A 14,729-nucleotide genomic window follows, 5' to 3' on the forward strand; every position below is an offset into this window, starting at 1 on the left:
CATTAAAAAAAAAAAAAGCTGCTGGGTAATAAGGCAAGAGTCTTCTGGGCTCTCCCACACCACCACACAACAGATAATGTTCCTTTCTCGATCTCTGGCTTACCCCAGGCACAAGAGAGGATGAAACCTCCTCCCTTAAAAACCAACTGAGTCCATAAGAAAGCGATCCATGAAGTGTTACTACGAGGGCCCCCAGAATCCATCGCCTCTGGCGTCCACTGCTCCATCTCGGCTTTCTGGGCATCTCACTTCCTTGGTTTCTTTTTTTTTTTTTTTTTTTAATTTTTTTTTTTTTTCCAACAGTTATTTATTTTTGGGACAGAGAGAGACAGAGCATGAACGGGGGAGGAGCAGAGAGAGAGGGAGACACAGAATCGGAAACAGGCTCCAGGCTCTGAGCCATCAGCCCAGAGCCTGACGCGGGGCTTGAACTCCCGGACCGCGAGATCGTGACCTGGCTGAAGTCGGACGCTTAACCAACTGCGCCACCCAGGCGCCCCTCACTTCCTTGGTTTCTTAAGCTGCATCAGTTTTGATTGACTCTGGCCCCATGACCGATGTCCTCAGTATGGGATCCTCTTTCCAAGCTCTGATCTTGATTTCACGTTACCCCTCTAGTTTCATGCACCCAACGTTTGGGTAAGAGGCACCTTGCTCTCTGATCCCCATTCCTTGCTCCGCAGGGGACAGTGGAGCAGAATGAGGGCTTAAGGTCAGGTGGCCTTAGGTTCAAATCCCGAGTCTAGAAATTACCAGCTGTGATGCCCTGGTCAACTTATCTGAGCCTCAGTTTATTCATTTGTAAACGACAAGGATCAACATTATCTTGCAAAGTGTTGTCAGCAGTGAGTCTCAAAACGTGTGCTTTGGAATATCAATCAGATGAGGTGTGTGAGAGAGGGTTTTGCTGTTAGGTGAGTCTGGCAAATGTTGAATATCACATCCCCATCTTGGGGATTCCTGACTAATAATAATTCCTGATTAAGCAAGCTCTGAGAAACCTGTAAAATAATCCATTTAACCTCGATCTACACGGCCTTTGCCAAGCAACAGAATCATTTTTGCAAGGAACACATGTTAGCATCTGCAGAGCTAAGGATCTCTGTAATGCACTTTGGGAAAAGCTGTTGTGGACGATTCAGTGAGATGCTAGACACATGGCTATCAGCAAGCTGCGGCCCATGCACAGAGGACCCTGAGCGAGTATGAGCGCCCTCTACACTTCTTCCCCTAAAGTCACCAGTGTTCATTCAAACCTTTCCTAGCTTGGCCACAAATGAGCATTTTTTAGGCTGTTGCAGTAAGTAATTTTCCAGAAAACTGTTGTTGATCCCTTTACACAAAGGGAGAATCACATAAGTTAATGACGTGTGTAACTTTTGAAGCTGAAATACGGGCACTGACAAGCCTAGATGTGAAGAACGCTGCTCTTGGATTCCAGGCGGGTGATGGGTCCCACCTGCACCAGCAGGAGGTGGTGAAGTTGGGTAACTCGCCCAAAGTGGCAGAGGCTGAGCTCTTTCCAGTAACAACCTTGCACACACAAACCAGCGTGCGTCCCATCACACTGGTCCAGATCTAAGTGCCTTCAGGCCCCATCTTTTTGGAAAAAGTCTGTATCTCAAAAGCCTTAAAGATCTTCCTGCCTGGGAATGCCCCTTCTGGAATTACTGTAAGGTGCAGACAGATGCAAAATGCAGACAAAAACAAAATGCATACAAGGTGATATGCATAAAGATACTCATCACAGAGGCTCCTGAGTGCCTTAGTGGGTTACACGTCTGACTCCTGGTCTGGTCACGATCTCAGTTTGTGAGTTCGAGACCCTCATCAGGCAAAGTCTGCTTGGGATTCTCTCTCTGCCCCTCCCCTGCTTGCATGTGCACTCTCTCTCTCTCTCAAAATAAATAAACTTTAAAAAGGTGGGAAGGCGCCTGGGTGGCTCAGTAGGCTAAGCGTCCAACTTCAGCTCAGGTCGTGATCTCAGGGTTTGTGAGTTCAAGCCCCGTATCAGTCTCTGTGCTGACAGCCCAGGGCCTGGAGCCTGCTTCAGATTCTGTCTCCCTCTCTCTCTGCCTCTCCCCCACTCATGCTCTGTCTCTCTTTGTCTCTCAAAAATAAAAGTAAGCATTAAAAAAATGTAAAAAAAATAAAAAGACACTCATCACAGCATTTTAGTGGACAAAACTGGAAACAACCCAAGTGCCCACTACTTGGAGAATGGTTGGGGCCACTACAGGGCTTTTCTATGTTAAAATAATGTGTATGAAGAGTTTTGAATGATATTGGGACATGCTTATACTATAATATTAGGGAAATAAATTTGGCTACAAAAATAAAGTACATGTATCATCATAACAGCTGTATTGGTGTACTGAGGAAGAAAAATTTACCAACATACTTGGAGTGGTTGTTTCTGAGTAGAGAGACAGTGCATGAGTCACTCTCTTTTTTTTTTTTTTTAATTTTTTTTTTAACACTTATTTATTATTGAGAGACCGAGAGAGACAGAGCATAAGCATGGGAGGGGCAAGAGACGGGGAGACACAGAATCCGAAGCAGGCTCCAGGCTCCGAGCTGTCAGCACAGGGCCTGACGTGGGGCTTGAACCCAAGAACCGCGAGATCATGATCTGAGCCAAAGTCAGACACTTAACTGACTGAGACACCCAGGCACCTCTTCACTCGCTTCTGTAGAGGGATTTTTCTATATTTTCTCCTTTTAGTCCATGTGTTTTTCTGTATTTCCAAGTTTTATACAACAGTGAACAGGAAAAGGTAAACATTTATTTAGAAAGAAAAAAAGAAGGGCGACTTGGTGGTTGACTCTGTTAAGCGTTGGACTTCAGCTCAGGTCATGATCTCACGGTCTGTGAGCTCGAGCCCAGCGTCAGGCTCTATCTGTGTTGGCAGCTCAGAGTCTGGAACCTGCTTCGGATTCTGTGTCTCCCTCTCTCTCTGCCCCTCCCTGCTCACAATCTGTGTGTATCTCTCAAAAATAAAGACACATTTAAAAAATTGTTTTAAAGAAAATAGAGACCTGAAGCTGAGTTACCTACTAGATCTAAATGAAGCACCATTGTGGTGTCCAGAGAAACCTCCCCTATTTGTGTTGGGGGAATGCCACCCGCCAGTGTTTCTCAAACCCCAGGAAGCATCTGCTCTATGTTGTCACATAGGGCATTACTTTATACATTATTACTTAATATTTTTATAGAAATCAACTCAATTTTTTAAAGTTTAAGTGCATGTATTTTTTTTCATTTTTTTAATGTTTTATTTATTTTTGAGACAGAGAGAGACAGAGCGTGAGCAGGGGAGGGGCAGAGAGAGAGCGAGACACAGAATCCGAAGCAGGCTCCAGGCTCAGAGCTGTCAGCACAGAGCCCGACGCGGAGTTCAAACTCACAAACTGCGAAATCATGACCTGAGCCGAAGTCGGACGCCCAACCGACTGAGCCACCCAGGCGCCCCTGTATGTATTTTTTAAGATGAATTTTTCACTACTCTAAATGGGAACATAGTATCACCTTCCATTAATTATCCACAAAAATAAATGCAATGCAGCAACACAATATTACCAAATTCTACACTGGCAAGGCTTCTGAGCCTGAGCCCTGTTTTCTCTCTGTTGAATAAAAAGTGGGGGCCAGAAGGAGAATGTCACCAAGGAGGAAGGGACAGATTAGCAAAGGTTTGAATGTTACAAAAATCCCCTAGCCCAACAACAGACCCCTTAAAGGCGTCAGAAAGATTGAAAGATAACTGAACATGATTTTAGGACTAGAGGGTTTGATTTGTGCTTGATGATTTGCCTGTGTAGCGTCCAAACTGCCTCGTATGCCACAAACTGGGGGCACGTGCTGTACATATTCCAAGTACCAGAGGGTCTCCCGCCGTCTGTGGGCACGCGCACAGCTGGTTTTCCACTCAAGAGCAGGTGTTTCTACCATCAACGCCTCTCCTTTGCTCCCGACATTCCAAAGTCCTGCTCTTGTTCAAGACCTTGGTGTTTCCAAGCAATATTCCTAATGCCTTCATCATTTATTTGCAAAGCATGTTCCAAGGTTTGTAAGGCCATAAACTTGCTGATGTAGTGCCAGTTCCAATCTGAAACAGGCCAGGCAAGTTAAAAAGGGTAAAAAGATGCCACCAGTACTAGAAAGTGGTGGAGGCCAGATAAAAGCTTAGTGAACGTAAATTCGCTCATTATACAGACCAGGAAACAGAGGCCCGACAAGAGGAAGGGACTGAAGATCAGCGACAGAGTTGGGATAGAATCCAGGCTCCCACATCCCAGCCCAATACTACCTTTCCACCATACTCCATGTGAAGTTGGCTCAGAACCAAAGTCGCTGTTGGTGTTTAGTGCGAGAGGTTTGTCTGCTCTGGAATCTCTACCTTCAGGATCAGAAGTTAAAATCAGAGACCAATAAAGAAGAGAAGAAGTCTTCCTGCAAGCGTTTCTCTTTGGGTCCCTTAAATGCCAGTGAGCTCACTCCTCTCTCTCTGGAATGACTCCCAGCCATGGGTTTGCTTGGCTCAAGGAAGAGTCACAGATCTGTGAGCTTCAGCAGAAGATAGGGACCTTACATCACTTGTGTGACCTACATCTAAAGAGGTTTCCTGTTCCAACCACCTAATTTTGTAGCAAAGGCTGAGTCCCAGGAAGGAATCGTATCTCGCTTTAGATCACCCAGCTAGTGAGCAGCAGTGGTAAGACTGGGATATGACCCTTCTGGGTCCAAGACCAGTACTCATTAAAAAAAAAAAAAAAAACAGTTTTGAAAATAAAATTCACTTGTAAACTCGGACAAGCAAAACTATATAGTGCCAGTAGAACTCTAGATAAAATTCATTTATTCAATATATTCATTCAACAAATACTGATTGAATGGGATATGCCAATATATATTGACCAGGGATCCATAGAATCACTGCCTGGCAGTGCTAAGGAGCCACATGAGACTTGAGGTTGTGAATTTAAACTGTGAGCCACCAGCATGATTGCGTATTTTTCTCGAACCTTGTTGGACTACATGCAGTCAGGCACTAAGTGAGCTGAGTCAGATCTAACCAAGGTTATGGCTTTGCCAAAGGAGGGTGATGAGGTGAAGGGCTCAGAGAGAGAGAGCTGAGGGCACTCAAGGAAGGGATTAACAAGTAATCAGAGGATTTAAAAGTGAATTTTAGAGGTGCCTGGGTGGCTCAGTTGGTTAAGTGTCTGACTTCAGCTTAGGTCATGATCTCATGGTTGGTGGGTTTGAGCTCTGAATCAGGCTCTGTGCGGACAGCTCAGAGCCTGGAGCCTGCTTCCCATTCGGTGTCTCCCTCTCTCCCTGCCCCTCCTCCGCTCACACTCTCTCTCTGTCTCTGTCTCTCTCTCTCTCTCTCACAATAAATAAACATTAAAAAAAATTTTAAGTGAATTTTATTTTCAAAACTTTTCTTTAACTTTGCAAAATGAATTTTGAAACCTGGCTGTGATGCCCGTTCATCTTTGTTCAGTAGCTGCCCTAAGGGTGTTTTGCCTGGGCTCGTGCAGCCTTTAGATGGAGGAGGTGCTACTTGATTTAAATTGTTGTTTGAGCCAGTGCTCGACCTGAGAGCTTCAGAACTTTCCTTCCTCCGGAAGGAGGTTTTCAGGCAAATCCAGGGGCCGGTCCAAAGCTCAGGAGATGCAACCCCACGTATAAAGTCCTTTTATAGCATTACTTGCATAAGTAAATAGTGGACTTCCTATTTCTGAAAAGGACATATTTGTTCTCAAGGCTGCCTGTGCCCCGGGCACCCACTGGGGTGCTGGAAAACAAAACCAACCCTCTCCTGACATTGTTTTGAAATAGCCAGGGCACTGTGCACCCTTCAACCACAAAAAACAACCGCACGCCGAAGCCGCAATACAAGCCACACTCAGTTTTGTATTCGGCCCGTCCCCTACCTCATCATAATACTTACTAAGAACCTGGCCTACTTTGCACTCATTGTAGGTGCCCAGGCAGGTTTTCATTGATGTCAGCAGTGGTAATGATTAAGTGGAAACACCCCACCCCATTCAAACGTCTCCCTTCTCCTGCCAATCCCCATTGTGAGCGAAAGTGCAGTGTGCCTTCCAGTATTCCTCCCAGGACTTCATCTGGAGGGCAAGTAAGGTGAACCTGTAGAAAATAAGTCCTTTTGACTCGAAACAGGCCACCACCCTTTCGGCGCCCCAGACGTCGGCCTCGGCCACTCGGATGCAGCAACCCTTTGGAAGAACCCAGAACGGATATTCCACTCCCGAGTGCTACTATAAACAATAACTATAGACACAGCAGAGCAGAGGCATATGCCTTTACGAAAGTTTATCAGGATGTACACTTCAGATGTGTATGTAAGGTATAACCCAACAGAAAACTTTTTGATAAGGCAGTATTCTAGATCACGTCCTAACTAGCGTAGGATTTAGGGGTAGGGGCAAGCAAGAACGCTGTTACCTACCTTAAGATCCCCATATTCTGGGTTGCGTTTGACAAGAGGACACCAACCCCTTGGTTGGAATGGGTGCCAATTATTGTTTAAAAAAAAAAAGACAGTAAGAGGTAAATAAGGCAACCCTCCCCCTCCTCTTGCCTCACATTCTCAGTGCCTACAAGAGATTTAAAAAAGAAAAGCCCAGGAAATTCCAAGCATGTATACCTTCCCAGATAAGACAGAAATGGAAGAAAACCAAACTTTTTAAAGTAAGCATTTTGATCTTCATGCAAACATGGAGTTAATCCCGGGACAGCTAAGCACAATTACACAGATGAATTCATTGTGTGAAATGGTCATTGAGCGTAGAGAATGTTAGTGCCAGTTCAGAGTCCAAGCTCTGTAGGGGTCATACCTGAATCTGCTGAGTTGAGCACATGGAAACCTCAGTGTGCATTCAGGCTTGACCATTCCTTTTAATTTATTTCAGAGTTGCTTGCGGGGTGGCTTCAGGAAATACACATCGAACGTCCAGAGTGGTGTTTGAAGATGTGCAGGGTTTTGACGCGTGTTAAACTGCCAATATAAATAAAAGTCTTTGGGACCACAGTTACATATGTTAAAGCTGCTACTAAGGTAATGGTATGATTTTTATAATCCCTTACTCTTCTAATTGGCTTTTATTCATACAGAGAGGACACAAGCATTAGACTGGACATGATGGCAGCTAGGTTTTGGCTCTGGCTCCATGCCAAATTCCCCAGGAGTCCTGGGGTGCTTCCTCCCTTGACTCTGGGCCCCCATGCCTGTAAGATGAGGAGTCTGGACCACACGGTCTGGCTCTTAGTTCCCAGGCTGCAACTCGGTGGAGTTTGGAAACACCACTTTACCTCCAGGATTTTATTCTAAGCAAATCGGATACGTTTTTACAATGTAAAACACATAGGAACCTATAGCTGCATTGGTTTTGGGTCACAGCTGGAAAGAACTCAAGTCTTTGTCTTAAACACCCATCCCTGTTCCAACCAAGAGAAAATTCTGAATTCATCAAGTACGACTGGCCATGGTCAATGTGCAAACCTCAGCACCACAAAGGAACATTCCCGAGAAGATTCTCTCCATGTTTGCAACAGTGAAACATGTGCACTGAAAGAGGCCTTAGCAAGCATGGAGGCCCAGAGAGGCTAATCGACTTGCCCAAGATCACACAGGCAGCAGGAGGGAGTGAGGACCACAACTTAAGTCACCTCACTCCCAGCCTGGTCAGGACTCGGGCATGCGCCCTTCAGAGTTCGAAACCATCACCTTTTGAATTTGTTTTCTGTTTTTCCCTACACCCTTCACAGGACATGGAAATGTTGATTTTTAGAATTAGATCTTGTTGAAATTCACTAGAAAAGTAGATACTGGTGAAAAACTCGCAGTTGCCTAATCTGTAGGAGACTTTTACAAAAGAAACGATGAAGGTCTTTGTTCAGAGCTGTCCCTTCCTTATCCCCAGAAGCGCAGTAACTAGGAGACAAGAGAAGGAAAGGCGGTCTGGACACCTCAGGAGCCAAGCAGGGACAGCCTGAGCTGCTAATGTCCTAAGTTCAAATCCAAACAGGGCCTTGGTGTGCTGGTGGAGCTTGGGCCCAGGGAAAACAAACTGGAGCAAAAGCAAACCCAGGTCTGTTCCACAGTGTCCCCTGATCTTTCATTTTGGGGAAAGGGACCCCAATTTCCAGCATTCTCGAACGCTTGAGCGGCCCACACATTTGTCTGCCCCTTTTGTTGTGCCCCACCTCAACTCAAATGCACTTGAATCCAGGGGTCGTGTCCGCTACATGTCCTCCAGGGAGGGCGGGAAGGGTCTGAAGTCAGGGACAGGAACCGTCAGCTGCAGCCCACAGAAATGATGCTGAGACAGAGGAGCCAGCATGGCTTGGAGAACACAGTGCACAACCAGAAGAGCAGAGTTTCACTGCTATCGAGCTGTATGGCCCTGGGCAGGAAACTTCTCCTGTTTCCTCATCTGTGAGCTGGGGGCATCACACCCCCCGAGAGCACTGCTGAGGGGTTTAAAGGAGAAATTTCCCTTCCTCCAGCCTTTTCCTTAGCAGGCTGTCTATTGAGATGCCACCATTTACTGAGTACCCATTAGCTCATGTCCTCCTCCTAACTGAAAGTGTTTTCACAAAGGTCGGACATAGAAAGATATGGAACCCAAGGTAGGATGTCACTTTGACACCCAACCCTCCCCCACCCCAAACCGACTACGACCATCATTTGTGAAACAGCCATGTGGCAGGTCTGGTGTCTGTCAGACGGATTTCCATCTTCCCTTACTTCCATCCCCAGTGTCCACTCCTGTAGATGACGCTTATCCCTAACCCTCTTCAGTAACAAAAGCAGGTTCTCGCATCCGAAAGAGGAGGGGCCACACTGGCCTCAGCAAGACTCCATGTCTTAACCCCTACGTTACCCCCTCCTTGCCTTCCCCACACACGCAGTCACCCAGTTAGCTCATACCATCCTCATACTGAACACTGTTGGACACCAGCAAGGTTTGGGCGCAGAAGAGAGCGCCTGTCAGGTGTCGACCAGGCTCTGCCACTCACGGCCAATCCACTTGCGCTCCCTGAGCCTCAGTTTCCCCACGGGTGAAAAGAAGGATCTGGATGAGGTGCCTCTCAAGGGCCACTCAAGCTCAAATCCTCTGAGTGTGGCTAGCGTGGGACAAGAGTGCTCTTACACCCGAAAATGCTGCTTTTTGCTAGCTCCCAGAGGTGACAAGGACCCTTCCAACCATTCTAAGTAGTTCGGACTTTCTTTAAAAAGATCTCATTTCCCTAGGTTTCTGAGGCCCCCTGCCACTCAGGAGCCAAAATTATCCCAGTGTCAGCAGCTAAAAACAAATCAGATCAGGGGCGCCTGGGTGGCGCAGTCGGTTGAGCGTCCGACTTCAGCCAGGTCACAATCTCGCGGTCCGTGAGTTCGAGCCCCGCGTCAGGCTCTGGGCTGATGGCTCAGAGCCTGGAGCCTGTTTCCGATTCTGTGCCTCCCTCTCTCTCTGCCCCTCCCCCGTTCATGCTCTGTCTCTCTCTGTCCCAAAAATAAATAAACGTTGAAAAAAAAAAATTAAAAAAAAAAATAAAAAAAAAAAAAAAAAAAAAAAAACAAAAAACAAATCAGATCAAAAAGCATCCCTGTGCCTCATCTGAGCCCAATTTCTGCTTTGAACCTTATGCCAAGTCTAGGGCTTATCGGCCAGAGTGTGTGCGATTACCATAAGAAAGAGCTCTCTTGGATCATATTTAAAAGAATCCTCTTTTCAATTTAGATAAGAAAAACACCCAGTCCTCCAGAAAATACATATAAATTCCTCTCTAAATGTCCAAAGAGATTTACGCTCATGGAAGTTGTAATTATCTCCTTCTAGGATAAATGAATCTTCCAGCTATAAGGGAGAGCCAAGAAGCCAGAACATTCTGCTCAAGACTGCAGCAGGGCCACCACAGAAGGTTGTCCAAGTTGTTCACTGCACAAGAGTGTTCCACTGATGAGGGGGAAGGGAGGTGAAGGTGGAGGGTGACTTAAATCCACCAGTCAAGCTGTGTGCCGCGTGCGAGATTATATCAATTCAAAGGGAGGTGCATGCACCTTTTTGTAATCCAGCAAAGGCACTGTATTTGCGGGCAAGCAGCCCCCAGCATGGAGAAATAGGTGTTTCCTCTGCTTTCAAATACATCATCTCCCAAAGGCTCAAGGCAAGAGCAGACAGCAGAAAGGCAGAAGTGAAGGCTGGGTCGTGAGAAACGCCTCTTGGAGACCATCTTGGTGTCTGGAGGGTGTTTAAACAAACCCCCAGTGCCTCTTGGCTGCCTTCCAGAAGAGCATGGTTCTAAGAAGAACCCAGTAAGAGGCTGCCCCCTGCTTCTCTCTGTCCTTCACTACCCTGCATGTAGGGCTCCGCTTAGCCCTCCCTGACCTCTCAGCCTATGCCACTGCCTGCTGCAGGGTTTCGGAACAGCTTTCCTTGTCCTTTAGAACACTCATGCTGCACTTTGCAATAATGTGTGTGTAGGTGATCGATTTGCCTCCGTCTTCTGACTAGCCTGTAAGCTCTATGAGGACAGACTGTGTTATATCCCGAGGACAGTGTCTGGGGCACGAAGCAGGAGCTACGAATGGATGGAAACAGCGTGAGTCAAAGGGCGTGGGTCATGCACTTCTGCGTCCCTTTCTTCCAGGCTGAGGGGATGTTTGGGCACAGTGACATGCAATCTCCATGACCTAAACCCTGTGCCCAGGCTCAGGGGACACAGACTAGAAAAGAGATACCCAATCCTGGCCTGGCATCCAAAACACACAGCTTCCCAAGCCTTGCCCCAAGAGATTCGGGTGTCTAGGATTTGTATTTTTGAACAAGGTCCTCCAGGCGATGCTGAATTGCCTATCGGGCTTGGGAACCCATGGATATAAGGAACGTTAGACACCAAAGACAAGGAGACCAAGTCCGACCTGAAGGTTCATGGAAGGCTTTCTACTGGAGATGATGCCTCAGCCAGGTCTTGGCAAATGTGAGTCATGTGAAGGAAGGAGAGAACGGCGTTCTGGGTTGAAGGAACCATGTGAACGAAAACAGAAATAGGTGACTACACGGAGTGCACTTATGGGGGAAGGGCAGTGGGACTGAAGCGAAATGACAAGAATTAGGCCCCTGGTAGACCATCAAGCATAAATCATCCACTTTTCAGCTGGGATCCCAGGACCCTTCTGGGTAGGGAGCCCGCCATTTCAGCCACCGCCATTTTTAATCAGGCCCCATTCCTACTTTTGGTTCCATTTACCTTCTGGCTTTTTCTTATCTTCTTTTTCTAGTGAGACTGGGGCCTCCCGGAATAACCTTCTGAACCCTGGGCCATATTGCCAAGGGCTTCCTTGAGAAATAGGCTTGACTTAAGAACTCCAAACCATCCTGGCTAGAAATAGGAGATTGCTGAAGCTGGCAAAACAGCAGCACCCCCAAACGACCGGGGGTCATGTGCGTGACCCCGGGGCCATGTGCGTCCAGTGTGTCAGGAAAGGGTCTTTTTACCTGATTGAAAAGCAATGTCTGGGGCATGAAGTTCAGGCCACAGAAGGATCTGCACATCATGATTCATGTCTTTCTTGGGCCCAGAATGGGGTGGTCACGTTGGGAATGACAGAGGGGTTGCACGTGGGATGGGAGGGTAGAGCCTCAAAGACCCGCCTCCACAGGAGTGAGCAGTCCACAGGCTAGGTGCCTCAGACTGTGGGAATCACCTGTCACCCCACACCCCACTCCGGACTCGCAACTATCCTTCCCCGTCTGCACTGCCTTGTCTTTCCATGCTTGGCCCCTCCCGCCCTCCCCTCCCGCACAGTTTAGTCAATGGGCCTGGGCTGTGTTGCAGGCTGACACTCCCTCTCAACTGGACTTTTCAGACTGGACTTTTCTAATAAGCCCAGCTGTTGGCCGGAAAGGCTTCCTAAGACCAGCTAATATGCTACAGAGAGGGGAGTCGTCGGCACATTTTCCCCTCTTTTTTGTCCCGGTGGCCTCTAGGGACCAGGGCAGATCTGAAGTTCCCAGCCTCTCTCTGCACCAAGCTGCAAACCAGGCGTCTTCTGAGTAATGAATGCCCCACGCCACAGGTCAGTGCCACCCCACCCAAGCCTGAACTATCTTGTCTGCTGCCCAGTTATAAATTAATCTCCTGTCATCAGTGATTAACTTATTCAAGCCACAGGAGCTGCTGAACCAAAACAGCCCCCTTAGGGTGAAAGAGTCTCCAACGTCGTGCGGCGTGTGGATCTGCCTGTGACCCTCATCGCTCTGGCCCTTGTGCTGTGTCAGCAGGGGAGCAGGGACAGCCAGGACAGGGGTCCTGCTCTGGGCACTGCTGCTTTGGGGCACTCACCGGCTTCCTCGGAGCGGAGATCCTCGCAGCAAAATTCTAGAGTTCGTTTTCCAAGATGGCTTTCAAAATGAGGGTGGGGTGGGCATATTCTCTGGGGACATATGTCATGTGAAGACAAGCACCTGGGACTGATATGGAGGAAAGGGGCGCCAAACTCTGGAATGAGCTGGGTGCTGAGGAGACCAGAGAATCAATCACCTCTTACAGCATAAGCTGTCAGAGCAGGAAGAAGCCTTGGAGGTCACTGGTTCCGACTTCTTAATTCTGCGGACACCAAGGAAGAGGTGACTCACCCAAGGTCATACCGTGGGGAGAGAAAGAACAGATGTCAGGTTGTGTTTATGTGTCAGAAAAAGGCTCTCTTCACCACCATGGGATAGTGGGCATACAGCTCTGGAAAAAAGGCCAGGGGATCCTTCCATAGACCACTCTTATCATTTGAAGGTCTCAAAAGCAAAGTTTCTCTGTTTGTTTTTTCTGAGTCATCCTGGCAGACTTGGTCTCACTTCCTAGTTTTAGGGCTTCTCACAGCAGTTAAAAAAATTTTTTTTTTTTTTAATGTTTATTTTTGAGAGAGACAGAGACAGAATGCGAGTGGGTTAGGGCCAGAGAGAGGGAAACAGAGAATCCAAAGCAGGCTCCAGGCTCTGAGCTGTCAGCATGGAGCCCGACGCGGGGCTCCAACTCCCGAGCCGTGAGATCATGACCTGAGCTGGAGGTGGACGTTCAACCGACTGAGCCACCCAAGCTCCCCATTTTCACAGCAGTTTTAAAATTGTGCCTTTATTCACCTCTGTGGCCATCCCCGATAACCTGTAAAACCCAGTCCGACCACGAAAAAGCCATCAAACAAACCCAAACTGGGGGACATTCTACCAAGAAGCTGACCAGTACCCCTCAAAACTGTCAAGGTCATCAAAAAACAAGGGAAGCCTGAGAAACTGTCACAGATCAGAGGAACCTAAGAAGACCCAATGATCAAAGGCACCTGGATGGGGTCCCGGAACAGGAAAAGGCCGTTAGGGAAAAACTAGTGAAATCAGAACAAAGTGGAGGGTTGGGGGGACAGCTCTGTCACAGTCCTGGCTCCTCAGCTGGAATGAATGCAGCATAGTGTGTGAGATGTTAACAACAGGGGGAACGGGGTGATGGGCATACAGGAATCCTGCACTATCTTTGTAACCTCCCTGCAGATCTATAAACTATTTTAAAATGAAGCATTCATTTAAAAGAATTGTACGCGGTGCCTTTCAGTTTACCTCAGGCTGGAGCCTTAATCAGATGTTTAATTACAGTGCCCGTAACACAGTAGGTGTGGGATAAGAAGCATCTGAGAGAGGAAAGCGGGAACAAGGGAAGGAAGGAGGAATGGAGGAGAGAGAGAGAGGCAAGAAGAAAGAGCAAGAGGGCAGGAAGAGGTCACGGAGGCACAAGATGCAAAAGTCAACGTAATCATCCAGCAACTGGTGGCCAACTACATGGAAGGTGGGATATTCCCATCATGGAATTTATTGGCCATAAAAAGAATCGAAGTACAGACACACGCTGCAGTGTGGATAAGCCTTGGTGAGGTTCTGCTGAGTAAAAGAAGTCAGACACAAAAGACCATATATGGCATGATTCCATTCACGTGAAATGTTTAGAAAAAGCCAACCCACAGAACAGAGAGTAGATTGGTGGTTGCCAGGGCCTGGGGGCCAGGAGGGGATGGGGAGCCATGGCTAATGGGTGTGGGGTTTCTTTGGGAGGTGGTGAAAATGTTCTGCTATTAGATAGCAATGTACTGGCTATATACTATGAACCTTGCAAATATACTAAGATGGTTTAAATTGCCCACTTTAAAATAGTGCATTTTATGCTGTATGAATTACATAATAAATTAAAAAATAAAATAAAATGGAAATGTTGAAAAGTAAATACAACTCAACCTGTACTTTCGAGGAGCTCACCATGTACTGGACACTTTCAGTCCCAAACAAAGACTGTAAACCTTTCCCCCTATCTGTAAGCTCCATGGGGGTAGGAGCTGGGGAGAGTTTTGCTCAGTATTTATCCCCAGTCCCTAAAAGGCTCTCAAGAAGAACTTGCTGAATGGAAGAATGAGTGTGTTAAGTCCTATGACAGCCAGCCAGGGGGTCACAGAGGAGAGGCTACAGGTGTTCAGAAAAATCTAGGGTGCTCAGAAAAACCACAGGCTGTGGAGTGGACAGGATTTACCTCACCACGATACCGTCATGGTATTCAAAGCCCTCCCTAGAGCCAAATCCATGCAATCCTGAGACCCCAAGCAAAGCCCTGCAAAGGTGCCTCTTTCTAACCTGCTGCCTGCTCCGTGTGCCCTGGGACTCCT

The sequence above is a fragment of the Puma concolor genome, chromosome E1 (genome assembly GCF_028749965.1).
Source record: "Puma concolor isolate L17-30 chromosome E1, mPumCon1.1.hap2, whole genome shotgun sequence".
NCBI lineage: Eukaryota > Metazoa > Chordata > Mammalia > Carnivora > Felidae > Puma > Puma concolor.